Source organism: Dermacentor silvarum, chromosome 1 (assembly GCF_013339745.2).
Source record: "Dermacentor silvarum isolate Dsil-2018 chromosome 1, BIME_Dsil_1.4, whole genome shotgun sequence".
In the NCBI taxonomy this organism is placed as follows: Eukaryota; Metazoa; Arthropoda; class Arachnida; order Ixodida; family Ixodidae; genus Dermacentor; species Dermacentor silvarum.
In genome coordinates, this window is record NC_051154.1 from 12,562,115 (window position 1) to 12,580,187 (window position 18,073).

Here is an 18,073-nt window from a genome sequence, read left to right on the forward strand (position 1 = left end):
TACTACATCACCATAATCCCGACACACATAATTACCACACATAAGACATTTAGCACCACTCCGACCTCTATATCATACCCAGAGTTTCCGCTTAATTTTTCGCTCACCGTGTGCCTGGCCACGAAGTTTGATTGCAGCGCAACAGTGGACGAATGAGGGTTCGAAAGACTGCCAAGCTGTACTTCTTGGCCCTTCTGTAAGTGATCGCACTCTTCCTTGATCCTAATTCTATTTGCATAGATTGAAGACGCAACCCGTCGAGAATTGTAACGATGCCAGCGCGATGCCGTAATGAAGTTCCCAGGAAAGCGCGATGCCCAGCAGCAACTGTAATTGCGTCGAAAAAGGTGTACGTAGCTTATGGACTGTTCCTAGCCCCAGAGGACACTTCTGCATGATCGGCGCAACCATGTCTCGCCAACGACGCTTTCGTATGGGCGTAAATTGAAACTGGTTTTTGAAGAGCAGCAAGAATATCCTCTTTGTGAATGTAGCATGTCGTCTACCTGCGAATTCAAGATTTACTGCCGGAAAAACCAAAAAGCGGTTTTCCAAAATGACGGGACGTAGGCTTCCGTTTTGGGGTCGCCACTAGACAATGGTTTTGCGTCAGCAGCTGTTTATGAATGGGAATGGGGCTTGCAAATGACCTATTTGGTAAGGTTCCGTGATACCAACGCTACCGTTAAGTACACAAGGACAGTGACCCGAACACACAAGACGCAACGAATAAAGCGTAAATTAACTCGCGCTTGTTGAAAACGAGAGGCAGGAAGAAAGGTGGTACGCTTTCGGGTCAACCGACGAATGAATGTCGTCTCTGTTTAATCATGCAGATGAATCATGCAGATGAATGGCATTTGCGCACTATACAATGAGGAGGGCTATCCCGCACAGTGTGAAATTTGCTAATATCATCCAAACACCGCTGGTAATGAGGTTAAAATTCAAAGGCCGGAAAACCTTGACAGTTTCAGTGAAGCTTTTTTGCTGCTGTAATCATCTAACGATCCCCGCTGTGAGAAAGAATGTACGACCGAGTTATCTGCAGACCCTAAAGTGACTGTTATCCTACACTTGTTGCGTGCTTTGCTGTGTGAAACCTCGAAATGCAGCAAAGTTCACAATGACGCCGTTGCTTCCGTATTTAAACAGAAAGCAGATGGTCCACTCTCCTAGAAGTGTTCGCGTTTGAAAATAGGGAGGTTTAATCTTACGTGTTGCTCGGTACACTGACCGATGACGAATGCGGTCGTATTAGGCATATTCTAGTCCGTTTACACTCTAAAGTTGTGCTGAAAGATCATATAAAGTTTAAAGATAACTTGCGAGCAATTTACATGGTATACTCGGTAGCAGTACATTCATATATGAACTTGTGTCTATTATGTAACCTAAATAGAGTGCCCTCCTCATTTAACAAGGTTGTTATCAGTCTTATATACGTAGTTATCGCAGTTCTTTCGGACAATAACCATGATATTGCCGGTTTTATCTTGCTCTTGGCTTCGGTCCTTCCCAATTCCATTTTACGTCATTTCCGATAGACAGCTTTGTGTAGCAGGCGTCCGCTCCGAGATATGGACTAACTTCAATGGAACAACAGTAGCCTACAACTTGCATTTGGAGAAGCCACAAATCCACAGTGCTGTTCATAGCATCGCACAAGTACACGCAGACAAAACCGATACTAGACGCACTGAGGCGTTAATTCAGTCTGTCTTCTATGAGTACGAATATTGGAAAATTTCTAATAACGTATGCAATATTCTCCAATTTGATTTGATCTTTGAAGCTCGTAGTCCCTTTAGTGAATGAGAATACTTTTCGAATAGTTCTAGATTGATTTAATTTGTTAACTGTGGGGGATGAAATGGAGCAAAAGTACGATAAATTTCATCATAGCGGCCGTAGTATACAGATAAAGGACGAGTAGTATATCACGCTATTAGTGACTTATAGAGCCAGACTGCCTGCTAAACCGCTATTATTTTTACTCACCGAAGAGTCCTTTGTATGTGAACAAGCTGTTCATTTGTTCCTAAGGCTCCATTTGTACTTTTAATAAACAATGCTTCATAATGTACGATGTAATGACAGACGCTTGCTAACGTTGTGAATGTACTAGGATGTCAACAGTTTTATATTAAGTGTGAAAATGACTGTTCATTATTAGATTCGATTCCCTTGTAGCACTGTTCGAGGCGTATATGATTCGGTCCTCGCGCACCTCTACTAACAGGCTCAACCAAACATTTCAAGGAAACTTTTAAGTCTTTCATCTTCGAAACATGGTGACTGATATTATTCACTTATATCAGCGTCTTCGTAAAGGTTTATTTATTTATAACAAATACCTACAGCGTTCGAGTTGGGCATTATCGTAGGGGGGTTAATTACAAACATAAAGGTCAAATATTGAACTTCAAGAAAAACAGCATCATATCATTTATGGTATTACAAATACAATAATAGTAATTACAGAGAAAGACAACACATTGAATACAAAAAAAAACATCCGAATATAAAATTTGTTACACAATGCATGAAACGGTACACTGGAAATATTGTCTACAACAGATTCATGTAAAGTTCTCTATGGCAGATGAAAAATTGGGTGCAGACACTATCTCATCCGGGAGCAAATTCCATTCCAGGTTCAAATAGGTAACGTGTCGAATCTGGATACTCTATACTGTTGGCATCCAAAGTTTACTGGTCATAGAAGCTTGATTGCCACAAGGACTGGACACAAATCCTATAATTCCAAATTGCGAATACCCGCTTTTATGTGGGACCAACACAACGTTCCAGCGTTTTACGGACTCCGTGTACTAAGTATAGTATTAGCCTACGTAAAACTCGCGGCCTGTAAACTTTTGGCGTCAGTAATAAACACCTGAAAAAAGCATTCACAATCGGTGAAAATGCGCCAAAGAGTGCCAAGTAGCTAGTGCGCTCGCAGTGGATAGCAACACAGCATTACTTTTCAATGACTTACGACGAATGAATATGGACGAGGAATTTTATGGACGAATGCATACGGACGCGGAAACTGCTTCTCCTACGCTAGTCGTTCTTCATGACAACGTCTTCCTTGGCGAGTTACCCCCCCCCCCCCCCTTTTTTTTTTCCGTATCGGGTATGTTTCTAGACTCTTTCGTGGGGCGATCCCGGAGATTGTGCAGTCTAAAAATGTGCGCCGTTCCAGAACATACGTCTGATACCGGTGCTCCCGATGATACCAGTGGTACCGGTGGTATAACCATGCAGTACCACCGCATGGTAGGGGTGCCGCCGTGTGGTGATACCGGTAGTAAGGCAAGCGTTCTCGCATTCTTGCCTCGTGACAGCTAGCGTATTTAGACGCTTTCGTTGAGACACTGGTGGCCTCAGAATAAATTATATGGTTCATACGCCCCATGATCACCCCCTAACTCGCTCAGGAAGACAGTCTTCCGTCGACGTCAACTAGAGGTTGAATCGCCTTTATATTTTTTTTCTCTTTGGTTAACACCGGCTCTAAGAAATATTTACGCCTGTCAGGGCTTGTGACAATGTATTTAATTAATTATTTTTAGATACTATCTGTCCAACGTTGTACCTAGGTCGGAGGGGCGAGCAGAAGAAACAAATGCGCCTTTACACCAATATAATAGCACTTTTGGACATTATTAGAACAAATTCATTATCACTATTTAATAGTAACACCATACAAAAGAAAAGAGTAATACAGTGCAATACAATAAGAGCATATTAGCAGTTCAGTACACTAAAGCAAATCAAATGCTATTCTTACAAGCTGTGGGAACAAGTGTTGAGAATAAATCGCGCTTTCAGCATTTACAACAAGATCAGGAAGACGGTTCCATTCGTGCGCTGTCGACGAAAAAAAAGGAGTGTTTGTAACTGTTTGTGAACTGCGACAGTATGACGAGGGTTACACCACAAAATGCTTTATACCTCGTCTCGTCGTTTTAGTGTTCTGGTAGCATGAAGCCCAGTATTTTTTCAGTGTTATATTTAATGTCGGTTTATTTTTCTCCCGCCTATCTGAGGAAAGGCCTGGGCTAAGGAAACAACGCTGCCTGTCAATTACTAACTGTATTCAGCTGTAGCATAATAATTTGTTTGAATTTATGAGCCCAGAAACAGGATCCAAAAGCCTTCTAATTGGGCGAGAATACTCCATGATTAGGATTTTGATGAGACAGCATTAATGGGCTGAGATGGCATCATATGTAGTCTAACAGCTACACAACAATAGTATACCTGCGTGGTACATACAGATCGGCTACGGAGGTTACATGCACATGTGCATGCACATGCATATGTACATGCACATGTACATGCACATGTACACTGAGGCTCATGATGTTCTATCTCCCGTTTAGACGAAGCAAGTGCTATGGCACGTTTTGTTTGCAAGCTTACGTCGAGCCCACTGTTGTAGTTGAGGACGATTGCAAGACGCGTTAGTTGTCGAGATGCGCGGCGACGAAAGACCGCGCTGTGTCTCGTATCACTTTCTTCGTTCCCGCTCACATTCCTTCTCTTGACAGACGCTTCCCCTCCTTTTTACAGCGAAGCTGTTAAGGGCTCACCTTTCGATCGTCGCGTCCGGCAATAGAAAAAAAAAAAAAACTCATTGACCGTATGCTGGTGCAAGTGAAACCGCGCGAGGGCGAGGGACGCGCGCTTTCACGGGGAGCGAACGCATGGCGGAGAGCAAACCTGACTTCCCAGTGGAAGGGGAGCGGTGGGCGAGGAGGGCATCGAAGCACTCTAGACTGTGCGTGTGCGTGCCCGCTCTCCCACTGCGGCGCATGCGCGCAGCCCTGCCGGCTTCTGCCGCTGACTCTCTCTGGGCTCTCGCCCGCCTCTCCCTAGTGTCGACAACGGCGTTTATCCATTCGTCACGTAGCCAGCGTTTTTTTTTTACAACGGTTGTGTGCGTTCACACAACGCTCACAACTGTTGTCGACGGCGGCGGCGTTTTGCCCGCGTTCGCACCGAACGCGCGCGGCGTTGGTGACGTGTTTATGAAGAACGTGCCAACCATTGCCGTACACCTTATCGGCGGTGTACCGTAGCGACCATAAGGCCATGGTCCCTGTGGTCACTAAATAAATGAAAACCACCGGATCATATATATTTCTCATTCCTTAATAGTTCAAATAACCAATTACACCATCTCATCCATAGCCATAATTGGAAATACATAGTTCCCACCATAGTACAGCCCTTCGCTGGTCTTCCATCTCCACCCCAGTGGAAGGGCTGACAGTTTTTCCCTTGCGTTTCTCATACGCTCAAGTTGCACACCATCAAATCTCGTAACATTTTATCTAATCAAGTATCAGTGGCTTACACCAAATGCTACGAGAGCAGCAGTTGGTGCCTGTGCGCAGGGGAGGCCATTTGTATAAGTGCAGCAGAAATAATCTTTAGAACGCCAAAGCAATGAAACATACTCGCCATGCAAAAGCACGTGCAGCCATAAATATGCTAACAAAGGTGTGCCTAAAGAGAAAGGTGGTGCTGCGGTGACAGTGCATGCGTGGGAATGTCACCACGTTTTCGCTTATAAATGGAAACTTTCTCGGCGAGCCAGGAAATGTTGAAAACGCGTCTAGTAGCATGTCTGGTTTTGCCACCAAGCCACGTTAAAGACAAGCCGACATTATTCAAGCATTCCATCGGAGTCGGAGCGCCCTTTAATAATCCCGCACAGACGGTGCGCTAGATTTCTCTCTAGGTACTGATTTCACTTTTCTTTCCAACAGACCTAATACAGAGCCTGCTAGAGGGGCAGAGGCTAAAGGCTTAAAATGCCTGACAAAGTCCTCTGACCTTTTACAGTTTGGTAAGCGGTTTTAGGCAAAGATGACAGTCACGCTTTCATCACAAAAGATACAGAAAAAACACACGGAACATAACCATTTTACACTTTTACAAAAACAGTATTAATGTCTATGCCTGTCTATATTACGGACATACTGTATGAAGTACATATTTACATTAGGCATACATTACACGTGCGCGTTTTTTATTACACAAATATATTCATACAACATACGAAGATGTTTGTATACGCACATACATATTGCACGCGTTCGTATACATATACACACACCAAAAAAATCTAAAAGTAAGTGGATAAAGAACCATAGCAAACATTGCTAACAGTATCTTAATTCAGAAATTATAAATTTTTTTTATTTTTGAAAATATTTATAGTGATACGGAAATTCAATTTTTCATCGACCTTATTTAATACATAAGCTACCTAATATTCCATTTTCTGTCGTCCGTATTCAGTTCGTATTTTAGGAGTGCGTCGTTTTTGGAAGCTTAGACAATAGATAGGAATAATTTCATATTTTGTGTAGTTTGTTTTTGTGTATTAATTGCAATAGCTTGAAATAATATAACTGGTCTGCCCGCAGTATACCATGTTTTATAAAAAGGGAGCTGTTCTTAAATCTTGCACTTTACCATAATAATTTTCAAAAGACCGTAAAATATTTTTTGAAGTATAACAAGCTTGTTGCAATTTGTTTTCCTAGTGGTACCCCAGGCAAGTAAATCATATGTACAGAGGTCAACACTCATGTCTATAACGACGGAACGTCGCGCTCGAGATTGCACGAGCGACATCTGCAGTTTGAAATAGGCCACATCTGAGCATGCGCGGCGCCAATGATGCGCCGGCATTGCATTTTTATCCTTTTTATCGCCGCGGCTTCAACAACTGCTTTGGCCGTCAAAAGCGCTGTCAGCGGTGTAGCGCAAGAACAAAAACAAACAAGCAAACAAACAAAAACGCAGCGAATTGTTCTCGGCGCCCAGTGCAAGCTATGCTTTAAGTTTATTCTTATTGACAAAATGTTCGCTCACGAAACGCACAAGGAAATGCCTCCGCTTACAACTCATGTATGTTGTGCTTACATTTGACAGCGTTCTTGAAGTACCTACATGTGTTGATTTCAATAAATCTCGCAAGTTCAGCATATCTAGGCAGCAATTTTCTGTATGTGCGATCGAAACCTCCAATTATTAGCAATTGACATTGACGGGTTGACGACCAATAATCGATGAAAGTAGGTTTGTAAAATTCACTCCTACAGACGGCAATAAAAGCAATGCGTTATGCAAAATCCACGGCGCGATGCGCGAGATATATGTCCGACGCAATGGCGGTATGACGATACCGCGAACTGAGAATAAGCCTGCAGTATAAGTATAGTGAACTAGAGCATAAGGGCGCCGAGCCGCGGCGACCAACAAGGAGAGCAAATGCGAGGCAGGCGCGTCATTGGCACCGCGCATGCTCATATGTGGCCTATTTCAAACTGTAGATGTCGCTCGTGCAGTCTCGAGCGCGACGCTCCGTTGTTCTAGACATGAGTGTTGACCTCTGTACGTTTGGAATAGAAAAGAGAAAAATAAAGAGTTCGCTTTAGCCAAAGTGGTATAAGGTGGATTATCCTGTATAAACATCCAACGGTACGTGCTAAATCTGAAATGAGGTAGTTTATATGTGTAGTCCAACTTAGTTTGTCTTGAAACCATACCCCGAGAAATTTTTGTTCAACATGTTTAATTAGGCTTTCTTCAAATTTTAGCATAACGTTTCTGTATAATGGTACGTTTGTTGGTAGGACGAAATATCATGTATGTAGTTTTGGAGGCATTTAATGTCAGCTTCTTCCGTTTTAGCCATCTGTATAGGTGAAAAAGATATGCGTTGGCATCGCGTTCAACTGTTGCAAGGTTATGGGAGGAAAAAACATATTTGTCATCTGCATACACGATGACGTCAGAGGTACCAGGGATAGAAACAATATCATTTATAAAGAAGATAAATAACAGTGGCCCAAGTATGGAGCCCGGAGGGACGCCTTGTTTTATTTTCATTTCTGTTGAAAATGCTACGTTATTCTTTACAAGTTGAAAAAGGTCAGATAAGTAGCTTCTGAGAAGATCAAGAGCAATGTCTTGAACTCCATACCTGGATAATTTGTTTAGTAATAAATCGAATTGTATAGAGTCAAAGGCTTTCCTCAGGTCTAAAAACAAACCAAGCGTATATTCCCTGTTCTCCATTTTTTCGATTATTTTGTTTTTGATATTTACTAGAGCCTGCTCAGTTTATTTGTGCGTTTGAAAACCATATTGATTTCCGGCTATTAGTCGATGTTTTTTAAATAATGCTAAGAGACTTTCATAAATAACGGCTTCCAAAATTTTTGGTATTGTGGAAAGTGCAGATATGGGACGATAGTTCGACAAGTTGTTTACATCACGACCTTGATAGATCGCAGTAACTTTCGCCCTCTTCAACTGGCTCCGACAAACGCCTTTTTCCAGAGAAAGATTAACGATGTGACTACGTACCCCACAAATTAACGGCGCAACTCATTTTATTTCAGCTGGGCATATTTCATCGATCCCTGGCGCTACATTAGTCTTTAATTGTTTTATCACATTTGATACTTCTACCGGGTCCGTAGGTTGCATGTAGATAGATTGAAAGATTTCATTTGCGTCGAGAGTGCCATCATCGCATTCTGTTTCACAAGAAGAAACATAGGCGTTAATAAAGTGAGTATCCATAGCATCAGCCAATCTTTCCTCGCGCAGCGTTTCTCCATTTATGGTAAGTTCCTCACAGACATTAGTAATTTTCCTTCCCCCAAGTGAGCGAGTTCACCACGGCCCATATCTTTCTTTGGTCATTGTAAATTCTTTCAAACGTTTTCTCGTAATATCGGTGCTTTGTTTTTCTCATATCGGACGTCAGGACGTTTCGGTATTTTCTGTATAGTTCGAATTTATCAGGCACCCGCGTGCTCACAAAGTCATAACTTATTCTTTACTTTGTTAGGATAATATAAATCTGAGGTAACCCACGGCTTCCTTTGCTTTTTTTATTTCTAGAAGATATTTTTACTGGAAAGGCAGTGTCATAGCAAGCGCGAAGCAACTTTATGAATGTATCATACGCATCGTTTACATTTTCTTTGCAATAGACGTCTTGCCAATCAATTTCTTTAACTATATGAAAAAACGTTTCCTTCGTTTCATCATTTATTAGTCGCTCAGTTGTCAGCTGTTTAGTTGGTTGGCTGTTTTTTTTCTGGAGCAAATGAAGCAAAAATAGAGGGAGGTGATCGCTTAAGTCATAGGAAAGAATCCTAGTTTTTGATTCGCATGAGTTTACATTCGAAGCACAATATCTAGTACTGTTGCACTGTGTGTAGTAATTCTGGCTGGTTTTGTTATGCAATTTGTTAAACCGTAAGTCGAAAAAACAAGTTCTAACTTTTTCGCATATGGGTCAGCTGAAATGAAATTATGTTGGTGTCGCCCATAACGACACAAGGAGTATTAGGAGAACTAGTGAGCGAAGGTATGAAGTAACAGCGCGTAATGAACAAGGACGAGAAAGGAACGAAGACCACAGGACAAGCGCTGACTGCCAACTGAATGTTTATTACAATAAAACCAGCCTTTTTATACATACTCAAAATACATGCGCACATCAAACACTCGCTAATCACGATGCCAATCTTTCTTTCAAGAAGTTTATTTCTTTCTCTGATAGTAGAAGAGAAGGCGAACTGACACAATTGTCACCTTCGAAGCTGATCCAAAAGGCCTCTAAAATTTCTCTTTCCTTCTTGGATTTTCCTTTTCCTATAAATTTCGTTTTATTAAACATCGGAGCGCATGCATGTTTTTTACAATGGTCAGCTAAATGGCTACCATATCCGTTCTTTACGTTGTTGCAGTGTTGTCGAGCACGATCATTGAAACATTGTCCAGTTTGACCTATGTAAACTTTTCCACAATTCAAGGGAATCTGATACACTAGCCTCGGAAACTCGAAGGACGACGCTCACATTCCAAATCGTTTCTCCCAACGAGCACTCCTAAACACCGCCGCCACGCTACACTCCACCTTGTTATGCTTTTGTGACCTGCCGCATGATATCCGGCAGGAGATCGGTAACTGCTTGCTACAACGGCCAACTTGTTTTAAACATGTCCAAAAAGAACGGCGACAGCTGCTAAATAAGGATATGTTTACGTGTTTTTTTAGGATCCACCATCCCGCAGTGATAAATGGTTGAGGGTGGGCTCCTTGCTGCCCGCCGTTATATTAGCATAAGGGTGGTCATTCTGTCCAGCCGGTACGGCGTTGCTTTGACGATTTGTGTTGTGCCCAAAGATGGCCAAGACAGTGTGTGACCGTCTTCGCTTTCCGTTTTGGCTCGAGATCGCTGATGGCATCCTGGCGCCGGCTGCAGCGAATTTTCGCTGGAGGTGGATTGGTTAAATCACAGTGGTGAACATAACTTTTTTTTTTTTTTCATTTGCGTACTCTTGGCCACTGCGCCTGAAATGTTGAATTGAATTCTGGCATTTTCCGCGCCAAAACCACGATTTCATAATGAGGCACGCCACATGGGGGACTCCGGATTAATTTTGACTACCTGGTGATCTTTAACTTGCCCCCAAAGCACAGGACACGGGCGTTTTTGTATTTCGGGCCCATGGAACTGCGGCTGTCGGGGCCGGAATTTGATCTCGTGCCTAAAGGTTAAATGCCAAGATTTTTGAAACGCATACTTCGTTATGTGTCTGCGTCCTTAGTGAAAATATTACCGTATAGCTAACTGACTCGATTTGTAGTACTCTCATGCGCCTCGATATACAACAAAAAAAAAGGGAGGACCGATTTCATCGCCTAATTAACCAGTTAGATGCACCACATACACAGGAAACGCAGTAGTCTGTGAAGGCGATGTATGCTGTTCTGTTCACACTTTGCTTTGCTCGTTTGTATAACTTCACTGTGCTGAACATTTCTGGAAGTAACTATTCGCTGGAACAAATAGGGGCACATATGGAGCTCCAAAAATAAATGCGTCTGTGTTTGATGCGAACCAAATGAAAACGAGAAGTGACTCTGCAATCGATTCTGATATCGTGGCTATAAGGTGATGAAAGTAGCAGCTTTTACATTTGATATGTATTGAACACACACATGTTATAGAATTCTGAGAAAGCTGAAAGATGGTCGCCTTCAACTTGCATATAATTAAGTCGTATACGCCTTAATTTTGACAGTTCAGAAGCTGCTTTTCATTGAACGGCGCTTAATACGAAAAATAACCGAAAATTAAGTGTAGCATTCTCGTAAAATTAATTTCTTGGGTTTTACGCGCCAAAACCACAATAAAATGAAAGTTCACTATTATTATTATAACGTCAGAGTAGCTCGTACAAGGAGCAGGGACATCACCAGGGGAGAGAACACGAGGCACATTCCCAAGTTTCCTTGCGCTTGAAATTCAGGTAAACTGACAGCCGAAATGCCCGCCTAAATAATGCAGGTGTAATGCCACCTGTTAACGTTAACACCAGCATCACCTTTGCGATCGGGAAAGTGGGTTTTCTATTTGAGAGGAAAACACGTTTTAGTCTCTTGTTAATGCAGCGTAGCTACGGCCACATTATCAAATTGAACTCTTGAGCGTCCATGGCTTTGAAACAGTAATAAATGAGGCTCTCAAACCTGCGACATCACCTCTGGCTTCGTCTTGCAGGATTCTCAACGCCGCATTACAATGGTCATCGTCACCAGCAAGGCACTTGGCACCGCTTTATTGGTGACAGAGCCCTACTGCAGAAGGGCAGGACCATTGTTCTGAATGAAGGGTCTGAGATGGCCCCCCTTACGTTACGATTATGCGAAGTAAAAGACTAACAATATCTGTGGCTATGTATTCCGCATACAGGTGCTTCGTGGTGACTATTTTAGGCAGGTCATCGGCGTGCCGGTTCTTTTTTCACCAGGTCCTCAGAAACTTTGACAGGTTTCAGGGCGCTAGCTGTGCGTCCATGGCTAGAAGCGCGTTTAGAGGGGCTTTGCGATATCACTCACGCCGCTTTAATACAGTCACTTCCCACCAAAAAGAAGATAATAAGCAGATACCGCGCCATGTGGCGAAGCATTTTCTAATGATGCGACGTGTTATCGATGCGCAATTGTCAATACCCGTGCTTCTCCTAACTCGGTGTCAGGCTGTAACGATGACTGCTGACGCCGAACTTTCGAGCGTCGTCGTATCGTGCGGCTGTTGCGTGGCTGCACCTGGCAGTCCGGTGCAGACATGACAGTGAGACGTGCGACTGTCGTTTTTTGTCATGTATGATAGTGTTACACAAAACGCGACACCGGGCGCGTCCTTGCTGATACCGCCTTGGCCGACCCAAAAGGAGGTGTCATGTCGCGTAGTCCCTCAAAGCGCAGTCACAAGGGAATAACTTCTAATGCTCATCTTCTGTAGTTCTACGCAAGCATCTGTGGCCTAATGGATAGAACACGGGCTGCTGCGCTGGAACGTTAAGGAACTTGTTGCTATGCCACATTGCGCATCTGCCAAGCGTCTCGAAGCGCTAGTTGGAGCTGGCACAAGAGTATGATGCATGCGTCTGTGCCCCAATGAGCAGATAATGGAACTTTTGTGCTAGGGGGCCCTAGTTCGATCCCACAATCAGACACGAATCTATTTTATTTTCTTGAAGAGGCCCGAAGTGAGGCGAGACGCCAGCCTTCCTAACGACCTGCCGCAAAGTGTCTGGTATGAGGCAAAGAACGTTTCGCATTACAGAAATAGCGTATTATAAAGTCGGTCAAGGTGATCACAAACACCCGGACACGCAAAACACGTTACAGACGCTGATTTCCACAGAACATTTGACAAGTAGAGCATTGCTCATACTCACCAGGGAGAGGAACTTCTGTAGAAAGGCACCAAAATGTTTGTTTCCTGAACTTTGCTCCAACACAGTCGTGCGGAAGACGCACCCTTGCTGTGAATGCTTCTACACACAACGGCCTCGACGCAATGCCACTATAGCACAGCTCATTGCAGAAGTCCAAAATGTCTACTTACAACCATCTGTAATGAAGGTTGACGATCCTTTTCTTTTATGTTGGCCAGAAGTACAAGAAGTCAGTCTTCATGCCATCGCCATCATACTATCGTCGTCGTGTTCCTGTCGTCTCACACACGCTCGCAATAAACACGCACACGTAGGTACTATCGCGCTCAGTATGAGCTACACCGCGGCAGCGCGTGGCCAAGTGCTCTGTAAGGTTGAACCATAGAGAAAGGAATTCAACTTCTTTCTCTATGGTTGAACAGTGGCGCCAATCTTGATATGTTTTCGAGTTATCAGGGGAGGTTTTGGCTGTTCCTGCGAGTGCGCATCTCCTCCACTTGCTTGCGTTCACGCTCGCCCTCGTTTTGCCCAGTGGTGATATTAGCTTCGAAAATGATAACGACTGCCCTGGCTTGACGCCCAAACTTCGTGTTCGACAAGTCGAGCTTCGCAAAACAGGTGATATCTAGCCTGGCTCTGTGTTTGCTTCATTTTATTTAATGGGGAATTCCGGACTGATGCGCCGCGCACCCTATTGCGTGTAAGTGGCTGCGTGCAGTGCGCACAATGAAACACTAATACGTTCTTCACTTGGGAAAATGTCCGAAGTGCGAAACACTGAACGCCTGCGAATAGTTCCACTGTCCCTGAAGCAATATACTCAAGGCCAAATAGCAGAGATGACGCGGAGGTCGAATAAGACTGTCAATCGTATCATCCAAGCTTATAGAGATGAAGGCCGCATCAGCGACGCCCCTCATAAACGGCACCCTCGTGCAACGACTGCTGCTCAGGACATGGATATCCTCGACGCCGCGCAGGCAAGTCCCTTCAGCACTGTCAAGGAGATCAGTGCTGGCGCTGGTGTATCTGCAAGCGTGTCGACAATGAAAAACGACTAGCGGAAAAAAAACTCGGGAGCCACGTTGCGGCCCGGAGGCCGCGTCTCTCCGAGGCAAACGAGACGGTGCGTCTTAACTTCGCGACCGAATACGTCTGCTGGACCTTCGTCTACCTTCACGTCTACCTTCACAACACGCTGGGACCAAAAGCAACGCGTATGGCGCCCTGTAAACGTCCGCTACGACCCCCTTTATGTGGAGCAAGTCGCACCGAGAAGCCGCATTGCTGTCGATGTTTGGGGCGCAATGGCCCAAGATTGACTTGGCGTTTTCCACCGCAGTGAAGGACTGCTGACATTAGCAAGGTATTGCTACATATTTTATTGTGTCATGATCCCTTACGCGTTGAACGGGCCTTTTCCTGTAGGAGAATTCCTGCTCCAACAAGATCTGTCACCTGTCCACACTGCAAAGTTTGTCGAGGAGCTCCTGAACATGCGAGGGGTGCGGTGTCTCAGATGGGTCTCAGGGGTAGAATGAATGTCGGGCTTTACAAAACAGGATTGCACAGATCATCCGCTGATGAGCTATGGGGCGCAGCGCCTTCCGAAATGAACAGTTTCATTGAGAATCTGTACGCGTCACTCCCGTCGAGCATGCAAAACGTGATTGCCGTTCAAGTGGCTATGAGCCGCTACTATGGCGTGACGACCGCTCCATCTATTTTCTTTTCTCGTTACTCGTGTTTTTCTCCTTTAATATTTCCTTTCATATTAAAAAATGTCATTATCTCTGTTGTTACTACAATTTTGCCTTTGTTTTTTATGCTTTCTGATTCCAGTCAGTATACATTATTCGCGTTGTTATTCATATAATTATCTTGACTAGGGCTTTTTCACTATGTTATTTGCTTTGTATTCCAATGAAGATATATTACAATTCTCGAGTTATTTTTCTGGTGCTAATTTCTTTGACTGCGAGAAATTGGCTTTTCTTTGCCATCTTACGCTATACTTGCCAATTCCTATCCCACAAAAATAAAACAAACCAAAAAAGCAGCGCAGCTTTTGTTTTCACTGAAATACAGGAAGCCTTTTTTTCATTCCAGCCACATTTTGCTCTCTTTTGATGATCACGCAATCTTGTGGGAAGTCAGTTAAGTTTCTTAGTCAAGAGCACTGCACACGACCTCACGTTGACGTATCCAAGAAAACGCGTTTCCTGCCGGCTCGATTTTATAGACGAACTGGCTAGAGACTGGTATATGTTATTAATGTTATTGTTATGGTATATGTTATTAGAACGTATCAGGTGTAGTTCCGGTAAACAAGCAAGGTACGGCTACTGCGGCCACAGAAGAAATGTGCTAACGTGCACCGGAACGGTATCAACGGCAACGCGTTGGGCATTGGCCGCACAGCTCTGCTGAAACACTCTTCTGAAAAATATTGCACATCCTGTGTCGTCACCGGGTATCCCTCTTCACTAGAAACATGACGCGATCAGAAAGTGTTTAAGCAAAAAAGCACTTGCATAGCCCTTCTTGAATGAAGGTAGCGCTCATTCTTTGATAAGTTTCGCACACCATCTCTGGTCGGCGGCAAAGTCACTGTATCATCTTCAGTAAAGACAGAATGAACGAGCAAAATAAAATGGCAAAATGTTCCTTCAAATAAAGGAGGGAGAGGGTGAAAGCAAGCAAGTGGAGGCGATGCGATCGCAGGAACAGCCAAACCCTCCCCTGATAACACGAAAACATGTCACGATCGGCGCCACTGTTCAACCTTACAGGGCGCTTGGCCACGCGCTCCCGCGGTGTAGCTCATACTGAGCGCGATAGTACGTAGTAGTCCAGCTTTATTTTGCAATTTAACGGGGATGCTGGGAGCATGGAGAAAAAAGCCGACAATGGCGTTGGCTGAATAGGCACCACGCCTCGTTTAGTCATGAGCAGTAGCACTAACAACCACATTCTGGTAACGCTTTTACAGAATCCCCAACGATCTAGATAGCCGACTACCTGTGAATGCTTCTCATAAGATAGAATTGATTTCTGCAGTGCGTGGAATAATCATAATTTTATCTTCGTTGTGCTTCCCACAGCATGCATAGTCGAGAAAAAACTGTTTACACGGCCAAGGAAACATTCTCGGTTTATCATGACTGTATATGTGCAATCGATTGCGATTAGGCGCAATTGGCTGCGCATATTCCGTAGGAGCTGGTCTGTCGGAGCCTACTGTATCTGGACAAAGGATGACAAGGTGCTCCCAGCCAAAGGCGAAGAAACCGAGCAACTGTGGAAGGAAGAAGAAACGTAAGGCTTTCATTCCTGCTGCGCTGCCATGCCCACTCTTTGCTTCCTTCTGGACGGAAGGCGTGCTGCAAAGCTTCCCATGCATGACAATCCCCAAAATTCCCACCGCAGCTCAGACGTGGTACCTTGCTTTCAGACGCAGGGCCTCGCGTTTTTTACTACTTGAAACCGGTAAACGCGGCATGGAGGGCGCTCTTGGTGGATGGATGGATGCTATGAGCGTCCCCTTTGAAACGGGGTGGTGGGTTGCTCCACCAAGCTCTTGTTATTATTTGCCTAATGTCCTACATTTATTTTTGAGGAAATACGCAAATAAACACACCGGCGTTACACTGGCGTTTCCGCAGCGCCGCCTGGGCAGCGCATCATGCCCTTACGCGGCTAGCACGGAACCGCAATACGGTACCCAAGGAAAGCAACATGTCTGGTGATACAATGGTGTTGGGCTGCTAAGCACGAGGTCGCGGGATCGAATCCCGGCCACGGTGGCCGCATTTCGATAGGGGCGAAATGCGAAAACACCCGTGTACTTAGATTAAGATGCACGTTAAAGAACCCCAGGACGTCCAAATTTTCCGGAGTCCCCCACTACGGCATGCCTCATAATCAGATCGTGGTTTTGGTGCGTAAAACACCACAATTAATTTTTTTTTTGTGATACAAGCATAGATTTTAAAAAATGTATACACCTGTTGTCCATCTAGTCGCAGGGTGATACTGAAGACTACCACCCACAGCACCCACACGCCTCGTAGTATGAACCAATAGAACTAACCAGGTGTCCCAGCAGCATATCTCAGATCTACCGGGAAGCTACCACTTGGAAAATCATCTTCCGATGGTTCCTGTTGAATTTTTGAACACTGAAAACGTTCGCTATCTGTAGACAATGCTGCCATGAGCATGCGAACCAAGTACGTTATTCCACTGAGAGTTCAAATCTTCTCATAATGGATCGCTTGCACTCTCACGTGGCTTTTCACGCCCTCTCTCTTTTGCCACTGGCAATGACGTCATAATAGCGCAACGGCCCATAGACGCCAGCCAGTAGGAAATTGCTAATGGCCACTCCCGAAGCGAAAACTCGCGCACGCATGCACACCCCTCCGATCTTATAGCAAATGGAAGAGGTGGTTGTTAATGTGTCCCGCCCGTATTGACTGCACTGAATTGTGGCTCTCTGCCACCTTTGTGAGACGACAACCTTTAAGGCTAATTACCATACGAACACAGAGTAAAGAAAAAGAAATACAGGAGCAGTAGGCAGGACATTGCCATCTGCGCTGCTCCAGCGTAGAGAAAACTGTGTTGAGAACAATGGGGAAAGTAAACATTGAGCTCTATATATGTCCGGTCTTATTAGGTCGTTTCTAAAAACTTCTTTGGGAATATATCCATAGATCGTGTTTGATAGAAGCTGTGGATTATTGAATTGTGGGGTTTAACGTCGCATAGCAACACTGAGGCTATGAGAGACGGTAGTGGAGGGCTTCTGATTCATGTCGACCACCTGGGTTCCTTTAACGTAGACCTAAGTACACGAGTGTTTTTGCACTTCGCCTCCATGGAAATGCAGGAGGAAAATGCAAAAATGCTCATGTACACGACCCCTTTAATGAACTCATGATCGCACTGGAGCTCTGAGTTAGTTTTGAAAATGCCCATTGTGATCGGAAATCGGTGTAACCTGTCTTGCCAATGTTTGCGATAACCAGAGAGTGGGCAGAGAGTAAAACTGATTCAGAAATGCAGGTTAGTCTACGGGAGAGGAGTGAGGAAGCGACGTCAATTTGGTCAAGGCAAGCATAAGAGCACCTAAGCTTTCAACATAAGTGCCGTTTGCTTTCACAGCAAAATTTTTAGTTAATTTTGGCGTTTGTAAATTACATTTATCATGTATCCTACACATTCCGAGTACTTAAGTTCTAAACCTGGCCATCTATAACACCACTGA

The 18,073-nt window shown here is 44.2% G+C and overlaps 1 protein-coding gene across 2 annotated transcripts in view; it reads left to right on the forward strand.

Annotated features, from left to right (window-relative positions):
• Positions 1 to 18,073, forward strand: part of LOC119456831 (sushi, von Willebrand factor type A, EGF and pentraxin domain-containing protein 1-like) — a 169,359-nt gene that overhangs the window by 109,549 nt on the left and 41,737 nt on the right. The window lies entirely within an intron of this gene.